At 37.8% G+C, this 14,047-nt stretch overlaps 1 long non-coding RNA gene across 5 annotated transcripts; it reads left to right on the top strand.

The window, feature by feature from the left end:
- Positions 1-32: 32 nt before the first annotated feature.
- LOC133619588 (uncharacterized) lies at positions 33-12,153 on the top strand. 5 transcript variants are annotated; one of them, XR_009817438.2, is made up of 10 exons: positions 33-362; positions 1,830-1,925; positions 2,292-2,531; positions 4,725-4,873; positions 4,995-5,304; positions 7,010-7,145; positions 9,217-9,330; positions 9,464-9,597; positions 10,270-10,411; positions 10,600-12,153. It is a non-coding gene; the product is annotated as an uncharacterized lncRNA (long non-coding RNA). The 5 variants fall into 5 exon arrangements; XR_009817444.2 differs by having other exon boundaries at positions 9,464-9,565; XR_009817441.2 differs by having other exon boundaries at positions 9,464-9,530.
- The last annotated feature ends 1,894 nt before the right edge of the window (positions 12,154-14,047 follow it).

The following is a 14,047-nucleotide window of genomic DNA, read 5'->3' on the forward strand; positions in this document are numbered from 1 at the left end:
GGGGCGCCGTGCCAAATCTCGCGAGAATGTTGATGAGACGGATCCACATCTCAAAATTTAGATAAAGTTGATTTTCTCCTTATATGTCCATCTGAAAATAGCCATTTTTGGCTATGTGTAACTTTCAAAGGAAGGCAATTCAGAAAATTCACGCCTTCTACCAGACAGCGGCGGACATGACGCGTTGTTTGCCATCAACGTCAGAAGAAGAAGAAGAAGCGGGAAAACAGTAGGTGGCGTAACATTTTACCGTTGTGTGCGCCGACCTCGAACGAAAACGAGGAAGAAGAAGAAAGAGAAGAAGAAGCGGGAACGTTTTTGGAAACGACAACCGCAACGCTTGTGACAGAAGACTTGGAGAGGTAAGTATCCTAATAATTTTTAGTTGGTTAACCATGTAATGTTGTGAAGTGAAAATATTTAACTGTTGTGACAACGAGTGGTCCTTTGAGAGGTTGCGTAACGCTAATGGCGTCTGTCCAGCAAGTAATGTTAGTATACATAATGACCTTCACAATTAGATTATACAGTGCATATTAATTTGGGGGTTTGACTTTAAGCATTTTTATAATACTGTTGTAGGTAAAGTAACAATCGACAAAGAAGGTCCAGGCTGCATTTTATTGGTATGGCTGGCTAGTTGTAATAAATAAGAGATGACATCCAAAAGTGTTCAATGATTAACAAATGTGCCCCGCCATTTTGAAAGCAGCAGTGCATTTGCTTACTAGCTGGCAGTGGCCAGTATGTATTGTATCACGCTATTTATCATATAAACTGCATATATATTGGAAAATAAAGTAGCTGTGTGTGTAAAATTTGAAACATTCATTCATTTAAATGAAACTAGCATTATCAGACAGGTCTTGTTAAGACTAGTTAGACTTAGACTTCCTTTTTATTGTCATTCAAATTTGAACTTACAGTACAAATAGGAACGAAATTGTGTTACATAAGCTAATGGTAGTGCGGGATAAAAAAGCAATAAGGTGCATATATAAATAAATAAATAGGTTACTGTACAGATAAATATATTGCACTTTTTCACATGCGTCCACGTTTATGGATGTATGTTATATTGTCTTTTTTATTCCAGCGAGTTAATCCATTTTGGGGGGAGTTGAGGGGATAATTTCATTATGATGCGTTCAAGAGCCTTACGGCTTGAGGGAAGAAGCTGTTACAGAACCTGGAGGTTCTGCTTCGGAGGCTGCGGAACCTCTTATGAGTTACGTAATATAAGAATAATTTTCCTGTGATACATGTTTAAAAAGTTATGATTGTCTTAACCTGGTCAAAATGCACTAATTTATGGTCAACCTCTTCAATACAAAGTCATTGGGGCTCAATATTTTATTCATGACCTTTTTTGTTAAAAATGCCATAACTTTATTAATATGTACCCTATTATAAAAAGGTGCCATCAAGCCCCCCGCACCCCAAAATAGACAAGAATTAAACTGTCCGGGTTTAGTTTTTTTTTTACTATAGCCAGAACGATCATAAACAATAATTTTGTTTACTTGTTTTTGACAGAAGTTAAATATGATTTACCCAAAAAGTTAACATCCATATGAAGTGACCCCATATATGTAAATACTTTCCATTTATATTATAGTTCCATCCATCTATCTATTTTCTACTGCTTTTCCCTTCCGTGTCGTGGGGGGTGCTGGAGCCTATCCCAACTGCGCTAGGGCGGAAGGCGGGGTACACCCTGGACAAGTCAACACAGATCGACAGACAACATTCACACACTCGCGTCAATTTAGTGTTGCCAATCAACCTATCCCCAGTTTGTGATACAAAATTTATTTTTTTATTAACAGGATGGACAAAAAGAAAATGACAACATAAGAGGTTAAGAGTTCCCACAAAGAAAATGAAGGACCTGCATAATTCTCCTCCCCCAAATGAGCAATCTGGTAAGTCTCTGTATGTGTGGCAAAGCGGACTACGGTTAAGCCAAATTGCCGTGTTACATGTAGCTAACAAACTGGAAAAAGGACTTTATTAGTTTGTTTAGTATTTAAAGAACAGCTGAGAATGCCACCTTGGGAAAGTCGCCCCAAGAAGGTTAGTAACAGTACCCTAATTGTAATGAGGCCACACACCTCTAAGACAGCGATGGGCAAGCTCATCCTACTGCATATGCTTTAAAATGCATATAGGGATGGGGAGAGGGAATAATCATAACATTGTTGTCCAAATGAGGTGACAAATACCAGTCCAAATTTTTATACTCAAATAAAAAATGTTAAACACTTTCTCTTTTGCACTCTCTCTTTCAGGGTGTTTGGCCTTCGTCAGATGGGAGGACGGTTATACCGGCAAAATCTTTACTGGAGCAGACATTTTGTCAAGAGATGAAGCTCCTGTGCAGATCTTAGATCTTAGAACAGGAGATTCTGTTTTAGCAAAGTGGTCAGATGGTAAATTTTATAGGGCAACTGTTGAATATATTTCAGGAAAAGTGACGGGGGACTTGTAACAGGCAGCAACACTGTTGGACCACCACCACCACTCTATGGGTAAGATTGACATTTATTACCTCATGCCTATGGGGCTACAAGTTCAAAACTTTTCATCTTTATAAAATCAAATTTGGTGAATTTCCAAACCAAAAAAACAGCATTAACTGAAATGTTATTTTATCTGCCATCAAATAATTGTTTCAGTAAATAGTATGTGAATGACAAATACAAATATTTAATGTATTTCATTGCCAAAACCCCAACATCTGTATCCACTTTGATTTCAGGATTAAAAGTTCTGAACTTGTGGACCCTGAAAACAATTATTTGCCATCATTTTATTACTTTTTAATCATGGTCAAAATGTTCATAGAGTGTAAATATCCACTCTACAATCTCATGTGTCAAAACTAGGGAGTAAAAAAAATAACATTTCATGTCATGGTTACAATTGTTATCACAGTATTGATAAATGTGCTCAAGAAGTACTTGAACACACACTGAAATCTTATAAACAAGTTTTATTGAGGAAAAAAAAATAGTTACACAATATATACTTTCTTAACAGAAGAAATCTAAGTTTTTAAACATTCAGTTTCACGTCAAAATATAAATTCCGCATTTTTAAAAATTAAATATAAATTAAAATATATAAAAATATAAATAAAAGTAGTGTAAGGATGGGGGTTGAAGGATGAGTGTCAAAAAACAGAGCTAACTTTGCTTTCTTATCAGCAATCGAGCATTAACTAAACACCCGTGGGTTCTCAGAGCAACACACAACACCAGAAATGTGTTCCGTGAAAACCTGTCCGATTCCGGAGCTTTCAACAATAACAAAAGTTCCATGGATGAATTAAGTAAACAATATCAAAAAATAGGATCCAAACAAAATTTATGGAACGCTCGCCTCAGCCGCAGGTACTTGCTGTTGCTCTTGCCTAAACGCCGCATTGAATTTCAGGACAGGGAAACCAAAACAAGCTTGCTAGTTAGCATAATTAGCATCATCGAGCTAGCTTACTTGTTGTTGATACTGTTACGTGATTGGCTGTTGGCGTATCCCTTCCATTGCTCAGTAAATACTGTTAACTGATTGTCTGTTATAGCATGTCCCTCCCATTGCTCAGTGACACTTCCTGTTTTCTGTTTCTTGGGTTCCCAAAGCGCGAGTGACCTCATGCAGCAAATCTTGCTTGCTCAAATATTTTATCGAACGCATTTAATATTTATATCATTATGTGTCTATTGCGATATATATTTATTGTTTTATTGGCCCAGGGCTATGTAGTATTGATTTAAAAAAAAATATTTTCGGGGCTTGCGTGGGCGCACTACGTGCAGATAGAAATGTTCCTCTTTTTTGTAAATTTTCCTCTTTTGTCAAAGGGTGCTCACATGCCTGTACTTCCTGTGTGAAAGAAAGTAGGTAAGGCGGAAATCTCAATATGCCATAGTTTAAAAACATTTTTTAATCCAAATATAAGTACTGGTTTGACAGTTTATACTTAATTGTACATTTCATAAATAATCCTGAGATATATAAAGTAATAACTGTTTGGTGATAGTCAATGTTATGTATAACTTAATATTGTAAAATCTGTCATAATCTGTTGGTATTGTTGACTAAGTGAGTTGTCTATTTCCTTGCAGTCAAGAAGATTTCATCTTCAGTATTGGTCCAGTTCCTTTGTCTTTGATGTGAAATGTTTTTGTTTAGGAGTACTGTACAGAATGATTGTAGATATGGTCAATTTTGGTCATGGTACATTTATTTTCATTATTGGTACCGTCCATCATAGAGTGAGGAGAACAAATCATTTATACACTGCTGATTTTGTAGTTTGAGGTCTGTTACTTTTATTATTATTATTATTATTATTATTATTATTATCATTATAGGTACACTTCAATTGTAAGTGATAGAATCCAAAACAAAAATCCATAAAATCACATTGTATGAATTTTTTAAAAAGTAATTAATGTGCATCTTTTTGCATGATATCCATATTTGATACTTCAAATATACTCCCAAAAGAGGTTTCTAGGTGATCAATTCCATGGAAAAACATGCAAATTACCTGAAAACATACAATGTGATTTTTTGTTTTGTTTTATATTTTGCAGTCTATTAAATACTTGTTCTCCTCACTGTACATAGACTAAGGTCCACTTTGGCCGCTGGAGGTTAAAATGTGGGTCATTTCAGTGATTTTTTTGTAGTTCAGTATTTCTCATCTCTTTTGACAGGAGAGATGCAGGCAACCCATCTGTCGAGGACACTATCTCATATCGACCGCAGACAGAAAAATCATGGACGCCATGTGATGGATGTTGGGAGGAGTTCGGAAAAATCCTGCGAGAAAAGCAACAAATCGAAGAAGTCCTCTTGAAAATAGGCAAGTAATTCATGCTAATTTATTCATGATGTAATTATTTTGTTTACGTAAATTTGTGATTTGGCCTTGAACACATTATTTTCTCATTCGGGTATTGTTTGTGCTATTTTTTCCCTTTCAGATCCGGACCAAGTCAGAGTACTCCAAACTCTCTGCGACCTCGTTAGTGACAAATGCAGCGACGGCCCTCCTCAACAATCGGGCCAGCAGGAGCTCTTTCCTGAGAGTGGCGTATTCATGTCCTCGTTCCGCCTTGCTGCCATAAGTCATGCTTCAAAGCCCAATTGCATGCGTTTATTCCACGCACTTTTTGACCACTTTTTTTACAGTTGAGGAGTGTCAAAATGCTGTCGCTTTTGGTCGCCCTGGAAACAAACCTGCAGGAACAGGAAAGCGCATCCTTGACCGGAAAAAAGTTGAAGAAATCCTAAGTAAGTTTTCCCAAACTGAGGGTGTTTTCAGGCCAAAATTGTGTAACAATAATTAAATAGAAGTTCAATACGAGAAAGTTTGATCCCTTATCGATTATAGCACACGAGAAGCATAACTGAATGTTACATAATTACAGTTTGTGATTGGCCAAAAAACTAGCATTGTGATAAGCAATATAGTGTTATGTCCATCAACTTGAAGTGTGGTTGTGTGTATTAATGTACTGTATGTGCAGGGTTTCCACAAGGCATGAAGTCATTAAATGGATTTTGTGTAAATTAAGGCCTTAAAAGGCAATAAAAAGCATTAAAAGCATTGTCCAGAGGCATTAAAAAAATGTAATACAATTGTAGGACATAGCCGATAGTCAATATGTCAAACGGAACTTTTTTTTTTTTAAATTAAAATTAACTTAAGAACCTCAAAATTGCTACATCTGTCTGTGTGTGTGTTTATTCTTTTAGCTGAAGCTGCCAAACTGCATACAAGAGGTATTGTAAGGTGGGAACGCGACAAAAGCACTGCCTCAATATGGCACAATGAAACTGCTCTGGGGGCCTAAACTTTTCCATTCTTTGGTCACTGTAGGCGTGTAGTCCTTAACTGTGACATCATGTCAGGATAATGGGGAAGCTGAGCTTTTTTCATACACGACTCGTTTATTTCAATCACCTCCACTTCAACACATATGAGCTAACTTGGCTAACATTAGCAACTGTCGTGACGCAGGCGCCTCAAGTTATGGCTTAGGATGGACAAACAAGGCAATTTTCACAGCAGACCACAACTCTTTTATTCTCTGACGTTCCCACAATAAATTAATACGAGTTCCTTCAGCTGCTGGATACTTGATACATAACTTGCTATTTACTGTAAACATTTTAAACAACAGAGAGGGTGTAAAATACAATATATTCAATATCGGCAAATTAATATAATTGACATAGCTTTTTTTAATGCATTTTATTGGCATTTTTCCAAATGCCGTTCTGTATTTTTCTAAAATGTTTAAATCGATCATCCATGTCCAAACACATGCATAATTTGCAATCCGAGTATGATGTTCATTTATTATTCTATAAAACCTTTTAACTATTTTAAAACAAATTGTAATTGTAAAATGGTATCCTCCAGTTTGTGGCTATTATAAGACATATTTTCAGAGAATATATATATTTACAGCATGTTTTAAACAGACACAACTAAAAAAATGGCTTATGGGTATATTATATTGATCATCTGATGCAGAATTGGATGTTTGTTTAGAGGGCTTAAGTGCAGTTCTCCTTTCATTTTTTTGATGGACGGAACCTTTTAATTGGCCATTCTACGGCCATGCACACAGTCAAAACACTAGATGCTACTCCAGAAAAATAAATAAATAAATAAAAATACATTCTCCAATTAAACAGTTTTGTAAGCCAATTCTAATACACAAGAGAGTAACAGTTAATCTAAACTTTTCAACTAATTAACTTGTCTAATGCTTAAAACTGTGTGTATACAGATAATTGTAGGCTTTTGACTATATATAATAACTATATGCAGTCGCACATGGGCATTAAATTTTTTTAAGTACCAAAAAAATGGCGTTAAAAAGCATTAAATTAGATTTGCATTATTGCATTGCATAGATTTGATACCTGTAGAAACTCGGATGTGGCAAAATTACGAATGCCTGATTATTATGTTCTTGCCTTACAGCGTATGTCCTGAGATGCGGTACCCTTCCTGATTGGGACAATATTGAGGAGGCCAAGCTCAAGCAAGCTTTGGTATACAAATGTTGGGCAAGAGCAGGTTTTAAGTAGGCCCTTGTACCTGCCAAGTTCATTCTGGGGTAGGATGTTTCCTTTGTAAACATGTTGATATTTTGGTCTGGGGTTGCGCAGTACCGGTATATATTGTATAAAAATGCCCTATGATGTAGCTTTTAGTACCACGTTATACTGTGACAATGCATATTGAGCTGTGCTGTGTCTCGCAAATTTGGCACTGATGCAACCTCACTAACAAGCTAGCGGCTAATATCCCTTCACAGTACAAAGCTGTTTCCAAATAAAAAACGGAAATGACGCAGTATGTTACTGCTTACATAATCAGGTATATTAGTAGCTTTTGTAACCAATTTCAAAATGTTTTAATGATCATTTATGTACCAAATGTTATATTGTTATCGCAGGAGGCTGTTCTATTGTTTACAACAGTGTTTCTTTATCATAGGGCTGGGGCCCACTGTTTGGCTGCGAATACCCCTTGGGGGCCGCCAATAAATATCTGTTTCTTAGCTGTGGTCCGTCCATATGGGCCGCTATGGTACTCAGTTGTAATACACTTTAGTGTAAGATGACTAATTCAGTGTTTGTATTTGAGTGGGCCCCAGACCCCACTGTAGTGGGAAAAGTTGGTCGGTCCCTGAGGTAAAAAAAATGTTAAGTATCCTTGGTGTTCAATGTGTGATTATTTTTTATATGTAGACCAGTTCCAAACACCACGGTTACAATTTTATAAATGTATTTCAGTTTTTGCTTGGAATATTTCCAAAATGGAAATTTAGTCATTTACTCACCCTCTTACTGAGATTAAGTCAGGTGTTTTTTTTAACTACGGTACATGGTTTGCTCAACAAGGAGTTAAAAAAAACTACACCAGACTTTTTCACAACAACAAAGTGAGTACTTAAGGTTAAATTCATTTAGTTTTGTATTTGTTTTATTTTTTGTATATTGTTTTCTATGTTGTTTTAATTATTGTGAATGTCAATATGTACATTATGTATGTACTAATTAACTACATTTAAATTGTTGTATTTAATCTATTTTTATATCTTATATTTTGTATTTGTGTGTAGCCAAATAAAGTGATACACCGCTCAATATTTGAGTATTTTTTTAGTGTTATTTCTAATTAAGTCAGATAACGAATATTTAAATTGCACTCTCAATTTGTTCTCATTATTCTCAAATTTGAGATATGATAGCTTTCTTAAGACATTTAAGAGAAATAATCAAGACATGAAAGATACATACATAAGATCTCTTTTATTGCTCATACATCTCATTTCTTTCTCTTTAATTCTCATTCAAAATAAATGAGACATAATTGAGATCAGTGGCATACATATATGAGCTCTCCTCAGTGTATCCCACTTCTCAAATATTGCTCAAATGGTTGTCTCAACTCAACCTCCTTTGTCTCAGTGATGTCTTGTCTCTTTTTAGCTTATTTATTGCTCCTAAGGGTCCCTTAGGAGCAATAAAAGAGAAACAATTGATCACAGAATTAGACAGATATGAGAAGCTCAAAATGTTCTCAAGATACGAGATTAAGCAACAGATGAGCAAGCACATTTTTGCTATGGGTGGTTGAGAAAGGTTTTTCTTAAACTGTTCAACAATTTGCTCAAACATTTGTTGACTAAGTGGTGACCCTCGCCCCATCCTTGTTTGTGAATGACTGAGCATTTCATGGAATCTACTTTTATACCCAATCATGGCACCCACCTGTTCCCAATTTGCCTGTTCACCTGTGGGATGTTCCAAATAAGTGTTTGATGAGCATTCCTCAACTTTATCAGTATTTATTGCCACCTTTCCCAACTTCTTTGTCACGTGCTGCTGGCATCAAATTCTAAAGTTAATGATTATTTGCAACAACAAAAAAAGTTTATCAGTTTAAACATCAAATATGTTGTCTTTGTAGCATATTCAACTGAGTATGGGTTGAAAATGATTTGCAAATCATTGTATTCCGTTTATATTTACATCTAACACAATTTCCCAACTCATATGGAAACGCGGTTTGTACTTGGAATTGTTGTCTATTGTTGTGTATGTGTGTGAGTGTGCAGTGTTTTGTATACGTATGTGTGTTTTTTGGCTTGCTTATCTCCTGATTCCTTCTTTTTACAGTTTTGATTCCTCCCCTCTTACCAGTACTCTCTGCAGTTGCCAGTTACTGTGCGACGGTCCCTTTCCTGATCTGCTTGTATTCGTCAGCTCGTTCTGTTCTCCTAGTTGGACATGGTGAGATATGACCAGCACAAGTAACACACTTAGATTTGTTTTATGGAATGTGAGAGGAGTGGGGAGCGCCACTAAAATTGGTAGGGTCTTGACCCAACTGCAACACCTTAAAGGAGACATATTTTTCATTCAGGAGACCCACCTTCGCAACAGAGAGATTTCACAACTTGTCTGCGTTCCTACTGGACGCATTCCCTGCGGTGAGCTGCAACGGCTCTGGGTCGACTTGGAAATGGTCAGGATGAACGTGGCATGCTTTACCTTGCAGTATGCAGACTTTTTTTTAGTTTCATCTAACATAGGCACAGAAATACTTCATAGCAACAATTCCTCAGATCTACGAAGCACAAACGTTCTCGTCACTCCTGCACACTTTCTCTTTTTCACCCCTATATAATGTCCCCTGTTTGAACTTTGTTGTACCACACTGCGCAGGGGATCATGGGAGATCCAGTTTACTTCTCAGATCAGCCCACTTAATACTGGCAGAAAAAAACACACTGACGGGAGTTCTCGTTTGATATTGTCACACATCACGGCATTATTGTGAGAATTTTGAAACCAAAATAATGCAAAATTTACAATACTGTTGGATCCCTCTTCAGGATCCTTTCTCATAGGTTTGGTTTGTTGCTGTATATTTCCTAATGATTGGCATTGTTTATCACTGAAGTCCCACACTTTCTTTTTATAGTGTGTGTTGTATTGTGATGAGTTACATATAACACTGTGGATTATGTGTTACCACGCACAGAAAATATGTAAACATGAACTACAATGCGATCAAGATGTGAGAAAAAAGTAAATGCATCCCATTAGCTGGATTTGTATAATGTGTTCCATTTATGTTAACTTGCTTCTTGTTTTGCGTGTTTTCTTTTTTTTTTATTACTATTATTTTAATCTTTTGAGTTTCTTGGTTCCTCTTCTTTGTGTCAGAGGGTAGCAGCAGAGGAACACTAGGAGGCGGTGCCTGTCGAAGGAGCCCGAAACACTGCTCTTCAAATGTAACACGTCCAACCTCCAGGTGTCCATGCAGGATGTACCACTCTGGAACATCAAGCCTCTCCCTACCTGCCAGGTACACTCACCGTCTTCTTTGTTTGACTCATGTTTTGTTGTGAATGTTGTCACGAAGGAAATCCTGCTAAAATATTACAACCTTTTGAGTGTAAGAATGTGAGCGACATGCTGAGATGTTATACGTTTTGCCTTGTGACAAAATGTTATAAAAAACATTTAATGATTTTTATTCTATTTTATTTTCAGCACATGAAAATATTTAAACTTTTGACTCTACCAAAGACAATGGTAAACCATTTTCCAGATCAGCCCTCATAGATCCTCCTGATGGCCTAACAACTGAACTACTTGTCAATGCTGAGTATGATCCATCTCAATCATTTGAGGAAGCTTTCCCAGATATGGGGGATTGGATGTACAATGACGGACATACGTTTAATGAAGGATTCAAGATCGTTTAAGTGAGGAGTGTGCAGAATAATCAAAATTCAAAGACACAACAGACAAACCAATATATGACAATGCATCAGTATCCGTGGCATAGTGACTTCTGATCATCATGGGTTATGTAAACTGTCATAAAGTAACTAAAAGGCCCTATGCGATTTGCTCAAAATGTTCAAGTTGTTTTGTCCCGATAGTCTGAATGCAGACTGCTTAAACAGTGTGCAGAGGTTCAAAAACTTTTTTTTTTATCCCGCTCTGCATCATCGCCTATTGTATTGCATAAATACTGCAGTAATTGATTTGGGCCATTAGAAAGTAAACAAATAAAATGCCTATCTTGTGGGACCAGTGTGTCAGATGAAAGATCCTCATCCTTTATAGAGGTTCCAATGAAGGCTCAAATAAGGTAATTGTTCCTCAAGCCAGGTTTTCAGGAGAAGCTTAACTTTAGATTAAGCAGAAAAAAGGCAGATGCTAACAACATTGAAGATATATATGATGCAGAAGTTTACAAACAGGCAGCACGGTGGTAGAGGGGTTAGTGCATCTGCCTCACAATACGAAGGTCCTGAGTAGTCTTGGGTTCAATCCTGGGCTCGGGATCTTTCTGTGTGGAGTTTGCATGTCCTCCCTGTGACTGCGTGGGTTCCCTCCGGGTACTCCGGCTTCCTCCCACCTCCAAAGACATGCACCTGGGGATAGGTTGATTGGCAACACTAAATTGGCCCAATTGTGTGAATGTGAGTGTGAATGTTGTCTGTCTATCTGTATTGGGCCTGCGATGAGATGGCGACTTGTCCAGGGTGTACCCCGCCTTCCGCCCGACTGTAGCTGAGATAGACTCCAGCGCCCCCCGCGACCCCAAAGGGAATAAACGGTAGAAAATGGATGGATGGAAGTTTACAAACAGCTTGTCGATAGGGGTGGTCCACTTAGTGACCCTAAAAACAACTCACTTACTTGGAACACCGATGGGGTACCTATTTTCAAATCGTCCAAGTTTTCAGTGTGGCCTTTTTATTGTATCATCAATGAATTGAGCTTAATGGAACGCACAAAGAGAGAGAGAAAATGATATTTGCTGGACTTTGGTATGGGGATTCAAAACCATCCATGGTTACATTTTTGAGACCACTAAGTGACACACTGAGTAAGCTTGCAGACGATGGAATTATTGTGCAACCTGCAGAGTTGACATCTGAACCTTTTGTGTGTAAAGTGCTCACCATTGCTGGAACATGCGACTTGCCTGCTAAAGCATTAGTCCTTAATTCAATGCAATACTGTTATGTATCACTACAGGGGACGTGACGGCTCAGACACCAGAGGGCAGTAATGTTCATACATTTATTATATATATAGTCAATGTAAACTGTATATAGCAGTCCATGAGGCAGGCAGGTGATCTGGAGCGAGAGAGAAACGTCAGAGTCCAGGGGCGAGCGAGGAGTCAGGAAACAAGGAAGGCAGTCCAAAACACAGGGAGGGGGGGGGGACAAAGGGAGATCTCGAAGGGGAGACTCGGGAAGGCACGTACACAAAGAGGTAACTACGGGAGAACAAACAAGGATGTTAGACACGAGAGAAAACGCAGAGAGAGAGAGAGAGAGAGAGCATAAGCCTTGGGTCCACGAGTCCTTTATACAACTCGCCCTCATCAGTCCCAAGTGTGCAGATTGGGATTGTGTGCAGGCTTGTCGCTGCATGGGCGTGTTGCGCTCAGCGTGAGCGGGGGCGTGTCCGGGCGAGCAGCCAGAGGAGGAACTGTGACACTCAGTTGCAGGAGGGAAGCGGGTTCGAATCCGCGCCGTGACAAATACAATGGGAAATGTGGATGTCATAAATGCGAACAGCCAGGAAAGACTGTGAAAACCGGGGAAAGAGGACACTCCCATGTATTTCCATTCCAACATAAAGATCCAAAGGGGCCGCTGCGCACCAATGAAAAGTTTGTACTGGATATGAAAATCGCAGATGAAACCAAAACCATTGTCAAAGGGGTAAAGGGTCCCTGTTGGCTGAGCAAACTTAAAATGTATAATCTTATCAAAGACACTGCTGTAGATTAAATGCACCTTTTGATGGTTCTGTGGTTTTCTACAGTTTTCTCGTCAGCCCTTCAGCATGGCAAAAATACCAAATAAATTGACAGGCGATTTCAGGAAGTCTCTCCTCCATCCTCAACTAGATATCCTCGATCAGTGGCATCTCACAGAATGTTTTTTAAAGCATCAGAATACCGGGATCTTTTGCTGTTCTACGGACCGGTTATTTTCCGGGGAATTCTTGCAACAATGCACTACAACCACTTCCTTCTACTAAGTGAAGCTATTTTCATTTTGTTGATGGAATCTAAATCGGTTGAACAGATCCATCATGCAGAAAAACTATTGTGGAATGTTTGTTCTGAAATGGCTACACTCTGTGGTGAGCGGTATGAAACTGCAAATGTACACCTTCTCGTGCACCTGGCAGACAGTGTCAGGGCCCTTGGTCCCTTATGGACTCATTCATGTTTCCACTTTGAAGACAAAAATTGATAATTGTTAAGGCTCATACATGGTACTCAAAATATACCTATGCAGATGGTAAATGCAGTCAATCTTGTGCAGTCTATTCCTGTTATTTCACAAACTATTTTAAACAGGGAATGTCATAGCTGAATTTTACAGACATATGACTAAAGATGAAAGTTTCTGTCAGGAAAACAAAGATTTGTCTAGGATTAAACTATATGGAGCATCTAGTGAACTTCTATTGGACACAGTTTACCTCTCTGCACTGTAAAAACTCTTTCAGTGGTATTGTCCATTTTACTTTATTTTTAAAAGTATATTTATTCCAATAAATCAATGTATTTTTATTTGTATAGTTTTTGAGTTATGTATAAGTAAAAAGTGTGAATACTTTCGTAACTTACTTTTTTATGTGATAAAATTAATTTTATTGGACTTCCAACATAAATTGATTTAGCAAAACTCGTTTATATCAGACCTAAAACATCAGGAGCCGCCCACCTGCATGCAGCTGTGGAAGAACAAGCCCAGACATGTTTTTTCACGGAGCCCAAGGAAAACACTTTACAGAACTCATGTAAGTAACAATTTTATATTGTTAAAAGTCAGTATTTGCCAGGATTGAAATGTATACATTTTCAAAAGCATGGTTCAACGTTATATTTAGTTTGCTACTATTCCCGCCGACCGCCATTTCGAATGTGCTCTTACCCCCAACAGCTCATTAACTT

The sequence above is a fragment of the Nerophis lumbriciformis genome, linkage group LG01, assembly GCF_033978685.3.
Source record: "Nerophis lumbriciformis linkage group LG01, RoL_Nlum_v2.1, whole genome shotgun sequence".
NCBI classification, from domain to species: Eukaryota; Metazoa; Chordata; class Actinopteri; order Syngnathiformes; family Syngnathidae; genus Nerophis; species Nerophis lumbriciformis.